Genomic DNA, 14849 nt, shown 5'->3' with positions numbered 1-14849 from the left:
GCCGCTCACCCTACCCCCATGAGCCAATAGCGAGCAAAATACAAAGAAGTCCCCAGAACAGGATAGGGACAAGAAAGGCCAAAACAAACCTATATAAAAATTGAAATCAATAGAGAAAAGCCCATGGATGATCCTGACTCCAAGATGTCCTCCGGCTGAATGAGTTCCAAACAGAGCTCCCATCCATAGTGCATATTTCATATTCATCCAGGATACTGTACATTGTCCATCAATACTTCAAGTCAACGGAGAGAGCATATATATAGGTGATCCATATTTAGCCAAGGAATCCGGTGAATAATAACTCCTCATTCAGACCTGCGGGAGTAACAGATCCCAAATTAAATATCCACCGTGATTCTACTTGAAGTAGCCGTTTCTTAGGGGAACCCCCCCTCTCAGATATAAAAATCCTCTCCAATCCAACCACCCGTATATTAGTAATACTACCCGAATGATGTGACAGAAAGTGGGCCGCCACCGGGGTCAAGATCTTCCCTTTCTCCACATCACTTCTGGCCAAATGAATTGTGGAGAAATGTTTCTGGACCCTCCGTTGTAATTCTTGAGAGGTCTGGCCTACATAGACCATCTTGCATGGACAGACGAGAGCGTGTATGACATATCTGGACCTGCAATTAATGTATCCCCCAAGTTTAAATTTTTGGCCATCAATGGGGTTTTGGAAGAATTCCCTGGTTGAATCCATGTGGGGACAGATATTGCAGTCCCCACATTGGAAAGACCTCTTGAGCCTGACCCCACGATTGAGTCTGATGGTCTGACGTCTGTAATGGCTTTTGACCAGGAGGTCCCTCAAATTGGGCGCTCTCCTGGCCACAAGATGGGGTCGTTCACCAACAACCTTTGACGTATTCAAGTCAGTAGTGAGAATGCCCCAATGCTTTCGCAAAATACATCCCAAATGTGACCAATGAGTGTTATAGTTCGTTACAAATTTGGGGGCATTATCCCGTACCTTGCGTTCCGTACCCAGCAGAGACTCCTGTGTCTGGGTCCTTGCCCTCTGAAATGCCAAAGATATACACCTCTGGGGGTAGTTTCTTTCCTTAAAGCGGGAGGTCAATGTCAAAGCCTCAGACTTGAAGTCTTCATCACGTGTGCAGTTTCTTCGTGATCTTAAGAACTGCCCAGTAGGGACTCCGTACTTCGTGTGAAGAGGGTGGAAACTTCTGAAATCCAGAAGGCTGTTTGTTGCAGTTGGTTTACGGTACAATTTGGTGATAATAGTACCATCTTCCACCACAACTTCCAAATCCAAAAATGTGACTGAGGAGGAAGATATTGAACATGTCAAAAAGATGTTAAGTGAGTTATCATTCAACATATCTATAAATGCCCTACACTCAGCCTCTGTCCCGGACCACACGAAGAATACATCGTCGATAAAACGCATCCAATGGCGCACCTTGTCCTTAAATGTATCAAGCACATATACCGCGGTGACCTCCCACCATCCTAAAAATAGGTTGGCAGGGGCACACCTGGCCCCCATGGCCACACCCGAGGTCTGGAGATAATATGTCCTGTCGAATATGAAATAGTTGTGCTTGAGGACAAATTCCATAAGACGATGGTGGCCCCCCGTTTTCGTTGGTACCTGCCATAAGAGTATTTTTTGAGTTAGTCAAGAGGGACATTCTTCGATTGCGTCCCTTCTCAGGCACACCAAATAATCTTGGGGCAGATGAGAAACAAGCCATTATCAATTTGAAGTCTAACCCGGCCTTCCTAATTAGGAGGCTGACAAGGGGGGCAATGTGGTCTTGTGGCCACATACCCTCTATCTGGAGGAGGCCCATCGTCAGCTAGACAATACCCGTTTCTACAGAAAATTGCCATCCGATCCTACAGGGGTTTTTTCAGTCAAATTGAAAGGTCTTTTGGAGAAGGCCCGGGACTTGGGGATCATTAATGGTCATGAACTCAACTTCATGTGGCTTGAATACCCAATTACAGCTACCTTTTACATGCTCCCCAAGGTGCATAAAGATCTCTGGAAGCCTCCCGGTCGCAATATCGTGGCCAGTATTGGGAGTTTATGTGAAAAAATCAGTATTTACGTCGATCACTTTTTACAGCCCTTGGTTAAGAGGCTAGCTTCCTTCACATTGGACTCCTCTCATTTTATTAGGAGGTGCCAGGGCATTGTGTTACCATCTGAGACGTTATTGGTAACGTGCGATGCAGAGGCCCTCTACTCGAACATTGACCATGAGGATGCGGTCAGGGCAGTTCTACATTTTTTGGATGAGTTAGGGCATTCTGACAGAATGCACGACTCATTGATTGTGGACCTTATGGAATTTGTCCTCAAGCACAACTATTTCATATTCGACAGGACATATTATCTCCAGACCTCGGGTGTGGCCATGGGGGCCAGGTGTGCCCCTGCCCTCGCCAACCTATTTTTAGGATGGTGGAAGGCCACCGCGGTATATGTGCTTGATACATTTAAGGACAAGGTGCGCCATTGGATGCGTTTTATCGACGACGTATTCTTCGTGTGGTCCGGGACAGAGGCTGAGTGTAGGGCATTTATAGATATGTTGAATGATAACTCACTTAACATCTTTTTGACACATTCAATATCTTCCTCCTCAGTCACATTTTTGGATTTGGAAGTTGTGGTGGAAGATGGTGCTATTATCACCAAATTGTACCGTAAACCAACTGCAACAAACAGCCTTCTGGATTTCAGAAGTTTCCACCCTCTTCACACGAAGTACGGAGTCCCTACTGGGCTGTTCTTAAGATCACGAAGAAACTGCACACATGATGAAGACTTCAAGTCTGAGGCTTTGACATTGACCTCCCGCTTTAAGGAAAGAAACTACCCCCAGAGGTGTATATCTTTGGCATTTCAGAGGGCAAGGACCCAGACCAGGAGTCTCTGCTGGGTACGGAACGCAAGGTACGGGATAATGCCCCCAAATTTGCAACGAACTATAACACTCATTGGTCACATTTGGGATGTATTTTGCGAAAGCATTGGGGCATTCTCACTACTGACTTGAATACGTCAAAGGTTGTTGGTGAACGACCCCATCTTGTGGCCAGCAGAGCGCCCAATTTGAGGGACCTCCTGGTCAAAAGCCATTACAGACGTCAGACCATCAGACTCAATCGTGGGGTCAGGCTCAAGGGGTCTTTCCCCTGTGGGGACTGCAATATCTGTCCCCACATGGGTCCAACCAGGGAATTCTTCCAAAACCCCATTGATGGCCAAAAATTTAAACTTGGGGATACATTAATTGCAGGTCCAGATATGTCATATACGCTCTCGTCTGTCCATGCAAGATGGTCTATGTAGGCCAGATCTCTCAAGAATTACAACGGAGGGTCCAGAAACATTTCTCCACAATTCATTTGGCCAGAAGTGATGTGGAGAAAGGGAAGATCTTGACCCCGGTGGCGGCCCACTTTCTGTCACATCATTCGGGTAGTATTACTAATATACGGGTGGTTGGATTGGAGAGGATTTTTATATCTGAGAGGGGGGTTCCCCTAAGAAACACCTACTTCAAGTAGAATCACGGTGGATATTTAATTTGGGATCTGTTACTCCCGCAGGTCTGAATGAGGAGTTATTATTCACCTGATTCCTTGGCTAAATATGGATCACCTATATATATGCTCTCTCCGTTGACTTGAAGTATTGATGGACAATGTACAGTATCCTGGATGAATATGAAATATGCACTATGGATGGGAGCTCTGTTTGGAACTCATTCAGCCGGAGGACATCTTGGAGTCAGGATCATCCATGGGCTTTTCTCTATTGATTTCAATTTTTATATAGGTTTGTTTTGGCCTTTCTTGTCCCTATCCCTTTCTGGGGACTTCTTTGTATTTTGCTCGCTATTGGCTCATGGGGGTAGGGTGAGCGGCTCGATTGGCTCATGGGGGTAGGCATAATATAATAAATATAATAAATATATAATATATACAAATATAAATAAATAAATATATATATGTAGTGGTTGTGATACCCTCTTCTGGCTCTTGAGTTTGGGTCCCATGGGGCTTTCTTGGATCTCGGATAGGGCTTCGGTACTTTAGATAGTGGGTTCAGCCTGATATGACATACTACCTGGTATTTTGGACGGACTGGGTTCGGTCCTTATACGTGTCCCTTTTCTCAATTTTGCAATCGGGATGGTTTGGGTTTTGGACAGGGCCTCTACGGTTTTGATAGTGGGCTAAGGGCCTTATATTATATAACTTACTAGCTGAAGAGCCCGGCGTTGCCTGGGCATAGTAAATATCTGTGGTTAGTTATAGCACGTCACTTCTCTTATTTTCCCATCACGCCTCTCATTTTCCCAATCACATCTTTAATTTTCCCCCTCACATCTTTCATTTTCTCCCTCACACCTCTCATTTTCTCCCTCACTCCTCTCATTCCCGCCTAACACTTGTCATTTCGACCTCACATCTGTCATTTTCCGATCACTACACTATTTTCCCTCACTCCTCTCATTTTGCACTCACACCTTTTCATTTTCACCTCACACCTCTCATTTTCACCTCAGTATATACATGTTTGTCATCTCCCTTATATATAGTATACATCTGTATGTCATCTCCTGTATATAGTATATACCTGTATGTCATCTCCCCTGTATATAGTATATAACTGCTGTGTGTCATCTCCCCTGTATATAGTATATACCTGTATCTCATCTCCTCCTATATATAGTATATACCTGTATGTCATCTCCTCCTATATATAGTATATACCTGTATGTCATCTCCTCCTATTTATAGTATATACCTGTATGTCATCTCCTTCTATATATAGTATATACCTGTATGTCATCTCCTCCTGTATATAGTATATACCTGTGTGTCATCTCCCCTGTATATAGTATATATCTGTGTGTCATCTCCTCCTGTATATAGTATATACCTGTATGTCATCTTCTATATATAGCATATACCTGTATGTCATCTCCTCCTGTATATAGTATATACCTGTAGGTCATCTGCTCCTGTATATTGTATATACCTGTGTGTCATCTCCTCCTGTATATAGTACATACCTGTATGTCATCTCCTCCTGTATATAGTATGTACCTGTATGTCATCTCCTCCTCTATATAGTATATACCTGTGTCATCTCTCCTGTATATAGTATATATCTGTGTGTCATCTCCCCTGTATATAGTATATGAATCATCTACGAGAGCACAGCTGACCGCACCACCGCTGCAGCTGACTACCTTCGCTTCAGGCTAATTAGCCTCAGCTGATCCCCCCGATCTCGGGTGCTATAGCCAGAAAACCAGATAGCGTGGATATGAAGAAAAAGAAAGTGGCAGCACTCACCGATCTTCTTATGCAGGTGTATTTATTTGGTAAAAGTCTTCACGGCACAGGGGTGTGTAACATAGGGATGCGGGAGCAGAACGACGGCCGTTTCGCGCCGGTCTGGCGCTTCAACGGGTTCAATGGGGGATCGGACGTGACGCCTGAAGTAGTGTGAGCTGACATAGCTCCTCCTTACAGGCTCACTCTTCCCCCCCCCCACGGTACAAACTTAGATTAAAAAAACATTAAAATCAAAGGTACATGCAGACAAGTGTACATAAACGTTGCAATTGAAATGGCATCTTAACTGTACCTAAAGCATATAGTGAGCAACAGAATACAGCAACATTCAATACTGAACACATAAACCTTATATCCTTATGATAAAGACTGTTAGCGCTTACACTCACTTATACTCTATATTTCACTATTTTTACTATTTTTCCTATTGTGACTCCTTCTTTTCCTCATATATAACTCTATTGATAATGTCTTATCCAACTACACTAGCGAGATAACAGACCCAAGATAGACCATATTGTCCCTATATGAGACATATCAATTAGGTAAAGGATCATACGGAAAACTAGAGAAGCGTGTTTTATACCTAAAATGAGGATAACGGTCACAAAAATATGGACATGTCTATTTTGTCGTTAAGACCAGCGGGGCCCATGGCTCCCGTTTTCATGATCCAAGTCGCCTCACACCTTAATAGTGTATTGTGATAATCACCTCCTCGTGTGGGCGGTTTAATCTGTTCTATCCCTGCGAATGACAATACACCCGCATTACCTCCATGTTCTTCCCTTATATGTGTTATAAGCCTGGGTGCACCTTTTTCTGTTATAACGGATCTGCAATGTTCTCTGAACCGCACTGAAAGGCATCTAATGGTCTTCCCTATATAGAAACGCTCACATGGGCAGTATATCACATAAACCACGTGTTTAGTTTTGCAAGTTATAAATTGCAAATTCCGTTCCGAATGGGAGCAGATTATGCTCAAGTGCTCGCAGGAGTTGTTAGCACTAGTGCTTAAATCTAACATCCAGAACTACGAGACGATTGAAACAGATATACATAAGACACAAGCGGAATTGCAGACCAGACTCACAGACAGTCAGTGGGTCTCACTCAAAAAGAAAATGGAAACAAGACTCGTCCCTATACAGGCCGATATTAAACAGAAGAAGCGTGATAAATTTATACGTGATAAGAAAGATTTTGAACTCGGACAAGTTTTCACATGGAATAAGCAGCAGAGATTAGACGGCATACAAAATTATGGTTCTAATAAATTCGGTCAGAATAAAAGGAAATTTAGGAGACGCCGTACTTCTCTTAGAAAAGACTATATTACTACCGAATCAGATTCCAGCCAGAGTGAGGGAGCCACTACCTCCGGCAACCTGAGAGAAGGCCTGGGTATGGTCGGAACCCCCGGGGCAGATCTCCCTTTAGGAGAAGACGGACACGCCGGGGAGGCAAGAGAAGATGGGCAGGTGCAAGAACGCAAGAGAAAATTCGTGTCGTGGAGACAGAGGAGATAATGGAACTCCACGGTCAGCATGTAGTTAATCTCACCGACCATACACTTAATGCCGCTCACCTTTCACTACTCGCAAAAGGATTAAATTTTTGCATACCAAATGACTTTGATGTGACAGAGTTTAAGATCGATTTATTCAAGTCAGTTCGTAAAATCCACTTGTATAAACATTTTTTGCATAGTTCCCCAGTACAGGGTGCAGCCATGACTGCTCAACCTTGCAATGTAGGACCCCTAGGGTTCATGGCAGGAGCAGGTTTAAACACATTATCTGATGTCCACGGGGAGGCGACGTTGCTGTTGGATCTTACAGAGGACGAACCACATACCCCGACATATCATCCAGCCTCCACAACATCGTTCAAAGGGGGCATTAAATCCAAATATATGCCTCCAGTTTCACCAGGAAACATCATAGATCTGTTCGAAACACAAGTCATCAGAGACGTAGAAGCTTTGATATATCCCAAAGCCCCCAAGAATATATCAGCAGAAGAGCATAAGGCCTTAAAAGAAATTAGAAATTGGCATGATACTATTGTCCGACCAGCGGATAAAGGGGGGAAGACAGTATTGATCCCAAGAGATATGTACATTAAAGAGGCATATAGGCAGTTGAGCGATGAGAATACTTATAGAAGACTGCGGGGTGACCCTACGGAAAACTTCAAAAAAGAACTGAGGACACTACTAAGAACGGCGGTAGAGATTAATGTCATTGATAGGAATAGAGCGGAAAAGTTGCTGCCGGAGTTCCCCATTAAGCCACATTGGTACCATGTCCCTAAAATTCACAAAACCCTTATAGGCCCACCCGGCCGACCCATTGTGTCGGGGGTGGGATCTATAACGGAACCACTTTCCAAATATGTTGATTGGTTATTACGTCCGTTATTGGTACATATTCCATCCTATACTAAAGATACGGGGGCGTTTTTGAGGCATATTCACCAGTTTACTTGGCAACCCAATTTCCAATTAGCATCAATTGATGTCACGAATCTATACACACGTATTCCACAAAAACAAGGAGTAGATTCTATACGTTTAATTTTGGAAACCACGCAAGAGGAAAGTTCGGTTATTAATTTTATTTGCGATAGTCTCAAATTTATCTTAACGCATAACGCTTTTACTTTTATGGACCTCTGGTACCTGCAGGTGGTTGGTACTGCAATGGGGACTCCGGCAGCTTGTACGTTCGCGAATCTTTTTCTAGGGCACTTCGAGGAAGTATATATGTATTCGCTCAATAACCTCTTTTTGAAGCACATCAAATTATACTTACGTTATGTCGATGACATGTTTCTTATTTGGGACGGATCGGAGGAGGAGTTTGACAATTTTACATCCTACCTGAACAGTAATACGATGGGGATGTCTTTCACATCTACCTTTGGAGGACTACATCTAGATTTCCTGGACGTGGCAATTGATGTAATCGACGGGGCTATACAAACGTCCGTATACCGTAAATCAGTTTCCACTAATGCACTAATGCACTTTAGCAGCTATCACCCTAGTCACACAAAGCGGTCACTGCCGTATGGTCAATTTGTAAGGACTAGAAGGGTCAATAACACACAAGGGGGATTTGATAGACAAACACAGGAATTAGAACACCGTCTGAAAGATAGAGGTTATCCTGACCAGGTATTACAGGAAGCACGAAAGAAACTGAACAATAGATCCGTAGGAAGCAGCAATACCAATACTCCCGCAGGCAAAAAATTCACGTTCTGCTTTAAATATGGCCCCATGGACCAGCATATTCGAGCAGCCATTAGAAATAATTGGCACTTGCTGAGTAGAGATAGCGATTTAGCTGACATAGTAGCCAGAGGTCCTTTGGTCTTAAATAGAAGAAGTACCAGAATAAGAGACTTAATAGTGCAGAATCGGATCACTCCCATTAGAACCCATAGTTGGCTAGAACGAGGGGTCCCTTTAGGGAATCATCGATGCGGACATTGCAAGTATTGTCAACAGCATGTCACAGACAGGATTTTGCATATTGGACCAGTCAAACACAAAGTGATGCAATTTATAACTTGCAAAACTAAACACGTGGTTTATGTGATATACTGCCCATGTGAGCGTTTCTATATAGGGAAGACCATTAGATGCCTTTCAGTGCGGTTCAGAGAACATTGCAGATCCGTTATAACAGAAAAAGGTGCACCCAGGCTTATAACACATATAAGGGAAGAACATGGAGGTAATGCGGGTGTATTGTCATTCGCAGGGATAGAACAGATTAAACCGCCCACACGAGGAGGTGATTATCACAATACACTATTAAGGTGTGAGGCGACTTGGATCATGAAAACGGGAGCCATGGGCCCCGCTGGTCTTAACGACAAAATAGACATGTCCATATTTTTGTGACCGTTATCCTCATTTTAGGTATAAAACACGCTTCTCTAGTTTTCCGTATGATCCTTTACCTAATTGATATGTCTCATATAGGGACAATATGGTCTATCTTGGGTCTGTTATCTCGCTAGTGTAGTTGGATAAGACATTATCAATAGAGTTATATATGAGGAAAAGAAGGAGTCATAATAGGAAAAATAGTAAAAATAGTGAAATATAGAGTATAAGTGAGTGTAAGCGCTAACAGTCTTTATCATAAGGATATAAGGTTTATGTGTTCAGTATTGAATGTTGCTGTATTCTGTTGCTCACTATATGCTTTAGGTACAGTTAAGATGCCATTTCAATTGCAACGTTTATGTACACTTGTCTGCATGTACCTTTGATTTTAATGTTTTTTTAATCTAAGTTTGTACCGTGGGGGGGGGAAGAGTGAGCCTGTAAGGAGGAGCTATGTCAGCTCACACTACTTCAGGCGTCACGTCCGATCCCCCATTGAACCCGTTGAAGCGCCAGACCGGCGCGAAACGGCCGTCATTCTGCTCCCGCATCCCTATGTTACACACCCCTGTGCCGTGAAGACTTTTACCAAATAAATACACCTGCATAAGAAGATCGGTGAGTGCTGCCACTTTCTTTTTCTGTATATAGTATATACCTGTGTGATCTCCTGTATTAGACCTCGTTAACACGTTATTTGCTCAGTATTTTTACCTCAGTATTTGTAAGATAAATTGGCAGCCTGATAAATCCCCAGCCAACAGGAAGCTCTCCCCCTGGCAGTATATATTAGCTCACACATACACATAATAGACAGGTCATGTGACTGACAGTTGCTCTTGTAGTTTGTCTGCTTATTAATCAGATTTTTGTTTTTGAAGGCTAATACCAGACTTGGATGTGTTTTAGGGCGAGTTTCGTCTGTCAAGTTGTGTGTGTTGAGTTGTGTGTGGCGACATGCATGTAGTGACTTTTGTGAGATGAGTTTTGTGTGGCAACATGCGTGTAGCAACTTTTTGTGTGTCGAGTTGCATGTGACAGGTTAGTGTAGCAAGTTGTGTGCAGCAAGTTTTGCGCATGGCGAGTTTTGCGCGTGGTGAGTTTTATGTCTGGTGCCTTTTGAGTATTTGCAAGTTTTGTGTGAGGCAAATTTTGCATGTGTTGCAAATGTTGTGCATGTGGCAATTTTTCCGCGTGTGCAAGTTTTGCGTGTGGCGAGTTTTCCATGAGGTGAGTTTTGCACTTGTGGCGAGTTTTGCGTGAGCCTAGTTTTTGCATGTGGCGAGTTTTGCGCGTGGTGAGTTTTGAGCGGCGACTTTTGTGTTTCGACTTTTATGTGGCAAGGTTGGTGTATGTGTGGTGAAATGTGTGCTGATGGTGGTATATGTGTTCAAGCACGTGGTAGTGTGTGGCGCATTTTGTGTGTGTTCATATCCCCATGTGTGGTGAGTATCTCATGTCGGGGCCCCACCTTAGCAAGTGTACGGTATATACTCTTTCGCGCCATCGCTCTCATTCTTTAAGTCCCCCTTGTTCACATCTGGCAGCTGTCAATTTGCCTCCAACACTTTTCCTTTCACTTTTCCCCATTATGTAGATAAGGGAAAAATAGTTTGGTGAATTGGAAAGCGCGGGGTTAAAATTTCACCTCACAACATAGCCTATGACGCTCTCAGGGTCCAGACGTGTGACTTTGCAAAATTTTGTGGCTGTAGCTTCGAGGCCTCCAACACTTTTCCTTTCACTTTATTCCCCATTATGTAGATAGGGGCAAAATTGTTTGGTGAATTGGAAAGCGCGGGGTTAAAATTTCACCTCACAACATAGCCTATGACGCTCTCAGGGTCCAGACGTGTGACTGTGCAAAATTTTGTGGCTGTAGCTGCGACGCCTCCAACACTTTTCATTTCACTTTTTCCCCATTATGTAGATAGGGGCAAAATTGTTTGGTGAATTGGAAAGCGCGGGGTTTAAATTTCACCTCACAACGTAGCCTATGACGCTCTCAGGGTCCAGAAGTGTGACTGTGCAAAATTTTGTGGCTGTAGCTGCGACGGTGCAGATGCCAATCCCGGACATACACACACACACACATACACACACACATACACACATTCAGCTTTATATATTAGATTTGGTATTTTAGATGGACTTGGTGCTGGTCCTTATAAATGGACCCCATCTTTTCTTTTTGTAATTGGGATGGTTTTATATATATATTTACTTGTCCATGCCCATTGGTCTTAAGTGGTTATTAGCCACTGTTCTCCTTTTCTTGGAGGGTGCCTCCTTACATATACCACATGGCTACTTGTAAGGATATGGCATTGTCGGTCATGGTGTATACACTGTTTGGTTACTGGTAACTTATATTTATAATATATAAATAATAAAGATCTATTTATAACAAAATCTATCTGTCGACATTTACTTATGCCCTTTTTCCCCCAGGGCGAGATGTGAGTTTTGTGGGGTGTATGTGTATTGCCATATGGGTGTGTTGTACTATATTATTGCACTCACCTCATTTTTCCGGCCCTTGGCCATGTTTTACTTCCTGCATGGTCATGTACATCTGTATGTGGGGGTATATGTGTTTAGTGCATGATTATGTATGTGAGTGTACACGTATATATGGGTAGTGTGTATGTATGGGATGTATTTGGGGGTATATGTGTTTAGTGTATGATTATGTGTGTGGGTGTACACGTATGTATGGGTAGTGTGTATGTATGGGATGTATTTGGGTTGGTCTATTTTTATATACTCTGATGTCTGATATGTCCATCTTTATGTCTACCAGCATGTATGATCTTTTCCACCTTTGCCTTCTTGGGCTTTATGTTGTGTCCAACTGCCCTACTTTACATTTACATCGCCCTATATTGGTCTAGGGCCTTTTATGTCCATTTGTCCTTCTTCTGTACCGGCCCCCTGGCTGTGCTTGCTCGGGATTTGCTTCCCGGGCGTGCGCAGTTGGGTGGTTTATGTGACCCTGATGCGGACGCGAACGGGTTAACAGCGGCTCTGTGGTTTAGTTGCGAATGCGCGCTGGCAACAGGTACCCACCCCCTCTTGTCCCTCTCATTTTAGTTCGGCAGCTTACGTTGTGGCCGACCCCAGGTATTTGCGCTAGCATGGTTCTATCTGAGGTTGTGCGCTATTGGACCATGCTGCGCAAGCGTGCTCGTTTGTGCAGCCCTTATTTTTTTTTTATATGGGTACCACGCATGCGCAGTGTCTGTATGGAGCTGCGTTGAGTCCAATTGCGCAGGCGCACTTCTTGTGCGGCTCACCTATCCACATTGATTCAGGGGCGCAGGCGCTCTTATGTGCCCTGCTTTTTAGCTCTATGGGGCTCGTCACTTCCGGATTCAGGGCAGTGTATTAGCCCCGTCTCTTTGGCGTTATAGGACTACACACCGGTAGGCGCTTTAAGCACTAATTAGATACCTATATATTCACTTGTGTATTGGCAGAGTGCACACTTCCCCTGACGAAGCCTCATTTCGGAGGCGATACGCGTGGGGCTATGGCCCACTAGGTCTCCTGGATATCTCAGCCTGTCCTTCTATAGGCCGGTTTGTATTATACCGCAGCTTATTATACTCTATGACTCTTTATGGAGGTATGGGGATTCTTTTGTGATCACTATATGGGTAACCTTGTGGCTATTTAGCCTACCCTCTTTTTCTTGGGTCCAGATATGTCATCTTACTATGCCTTTAGATACCCCATGAACCATTAGGCAGGACGGTATTATTTTATACTGGTTTATATTCTATATTATATTCTATTGATATATTGACAGGCGTTATATTTATCTGTATATGTTGTTACATCATGTATCCAGGTGGCCCATAGTGGCGTAGTGATTTTAATTGTTTTTATCGTTATGCCAATAAAGTGTTTTGTTTTGTGTATATATATATATTGGGTTGTGTGCAATTTTGTAGCAGTGTCTTTTTTTCTTCCCTTCTCGTCTATTATTCTGCTGCTTGCACCCCCTGTTTAGATATTACATGTATGGCTGTGCGCCGGTTTTTTCTACTTTCTTGAAACAGCCACACCGCTAGTAGAGTCCTGTATTTCAGCTTGTGTTACTTGTGGGGTTTTCTTTGCATCCCGAACAATTTGCCTGGCAGTTGTGGATGTAATTTTTGTTGGTCTACCTGACCGTGGCTTTGTTTTTACAGAGCCTCAGATTTTCCATTTTCTAATCACAGTTTGAACGCTGCTGACTGGCATTATCAATTCCTTAGATATCTTGTTGTATCCCTTTCCAGTTCAACTACCTTTTCCCGTAGATCAATTATTTTGCTTTCCCCATGACTTACAATCCCGAAATGTCAGTGGCTGGATGAAAGATGCAAGAGTCTGTCTGGATCACAGAAACTCACTCAGCTTTTATGCACACACACTGATTACAAGCAAACAGGTCACAGGTGAGGATGTTACCTTTAGTAGCCATTCAAACCCATTTGTATCAAATTCTGTGCATGTTATCAGGCCACAAGCACCAAGATGTGTGGACTTTTGATCATTTTGATTTTTTGGGTTGTATTTATGATTTAAAAAGAGAAAACACAATAAATGGCTTCACCCAACCACTAACCATGAGTGGAGAAAAAGTTTTGATGTTATCATTCATACTCTCTGAAAAAAGTTCAAGAAGGCGAAACTCTTCCGGGGTATGTAAACTTTTGAGCATAACTATATATATATATATATATATATATATATATATAGATATATATAGATATATATATATATATATATATATAGATATATATACAGTTAGGGCCAGAAATATTTGGACAGTGACACAATTTTCGCGAGTTGGGCTCTGCATGCCACCACATTGGATTTGAAATGAAACCTCTACAACAGAATTCAAGTGCAGATTGTAACGTTTAATTTGAAGGGTTGAACAAAAATATCTGATAGAAAATGTAGGAATTGTACACATTTCTTTACAAACACTCCACATTTTAGGAGGTCAAAAGTAATTGGACAAATAAACATAACCCAAACAAAATATTTTTATTTTCAATATTTTGTTGCAAATCCTTTGGAGGCAATCACTGCCTTAAGTCTGGAACCCATGGACATCACCAAACGCTGGGTTTCCTCCATCTTAATGCTTTGCCAGGCCTTTACAGCCGCAGCCTTCAGGTCTTGCTTGTTTGTGGGTCTTTCCGTCTTCAGTCTGGATTTGAGCAAGTGAAATGCATGCTCAATTGGGTTTAGATCTGAAGATTGACTTGGCCATTGCAGAATGTTCCACTTTTTGGCACTCATGAACTCCTGGGTAGCTTTGGATGTATGCTTGGGGTCATTGTCCATCTGTACTATGAAGCGCCGTCCAATCAACTTTGCAGCATTTGGCTGAATCTGGGCTGAAAGTATATCCCGGTACACTTCAGAATTCATCCGGCTACTCTTGTCTGCTCTTATGTCATCAATAAACACAAGTGACCCAGTGCCATTGAAAGCCATGCATGCCCATGCCATCACGTTGCCTCCACCATGTTTTACAGAGGATGTGGTGTGCCTTGGATCATGTGCCGTTCCCTTTCTTCTCCAA

At 43.0% G+C, this 14849-nt stretch overlaps 1 long non-coding RNA gene across 1 annotated transcript in view; it reads right to left on the bottom strand.

Moving 5' to 3' along the window:
* LOC138641355 (uncharacterized) overlaps positions 1–14849 on the bottom strand; it is an 88129-nt gene that overhangs the window by 59011 nt on the left and 14269 nt on the right. The gene's annotated exons all lie outside the window — the stretch shown is intronic.

Source organism: Ranitomeya imitator, chromosome 6, assembly GCF_032444005.1.
Source record: "Ranitomeya imitator isolate aRanImi1 chromosome 6, aRanImi1.pri, whole genome shotgun sequence".
NCBI classification, from domain to species: Eukaryota; Metazoa; Chordata; class Amphibia; order Anura; family Dendrobatidae; genus Ranitomeya; species Ranitomeya imitator.
The sequence above is the reverse complement of the archived record's forward strand: the minus strand, read 5'-3'. Positions and strand labels throughout refer to the sequence as shown.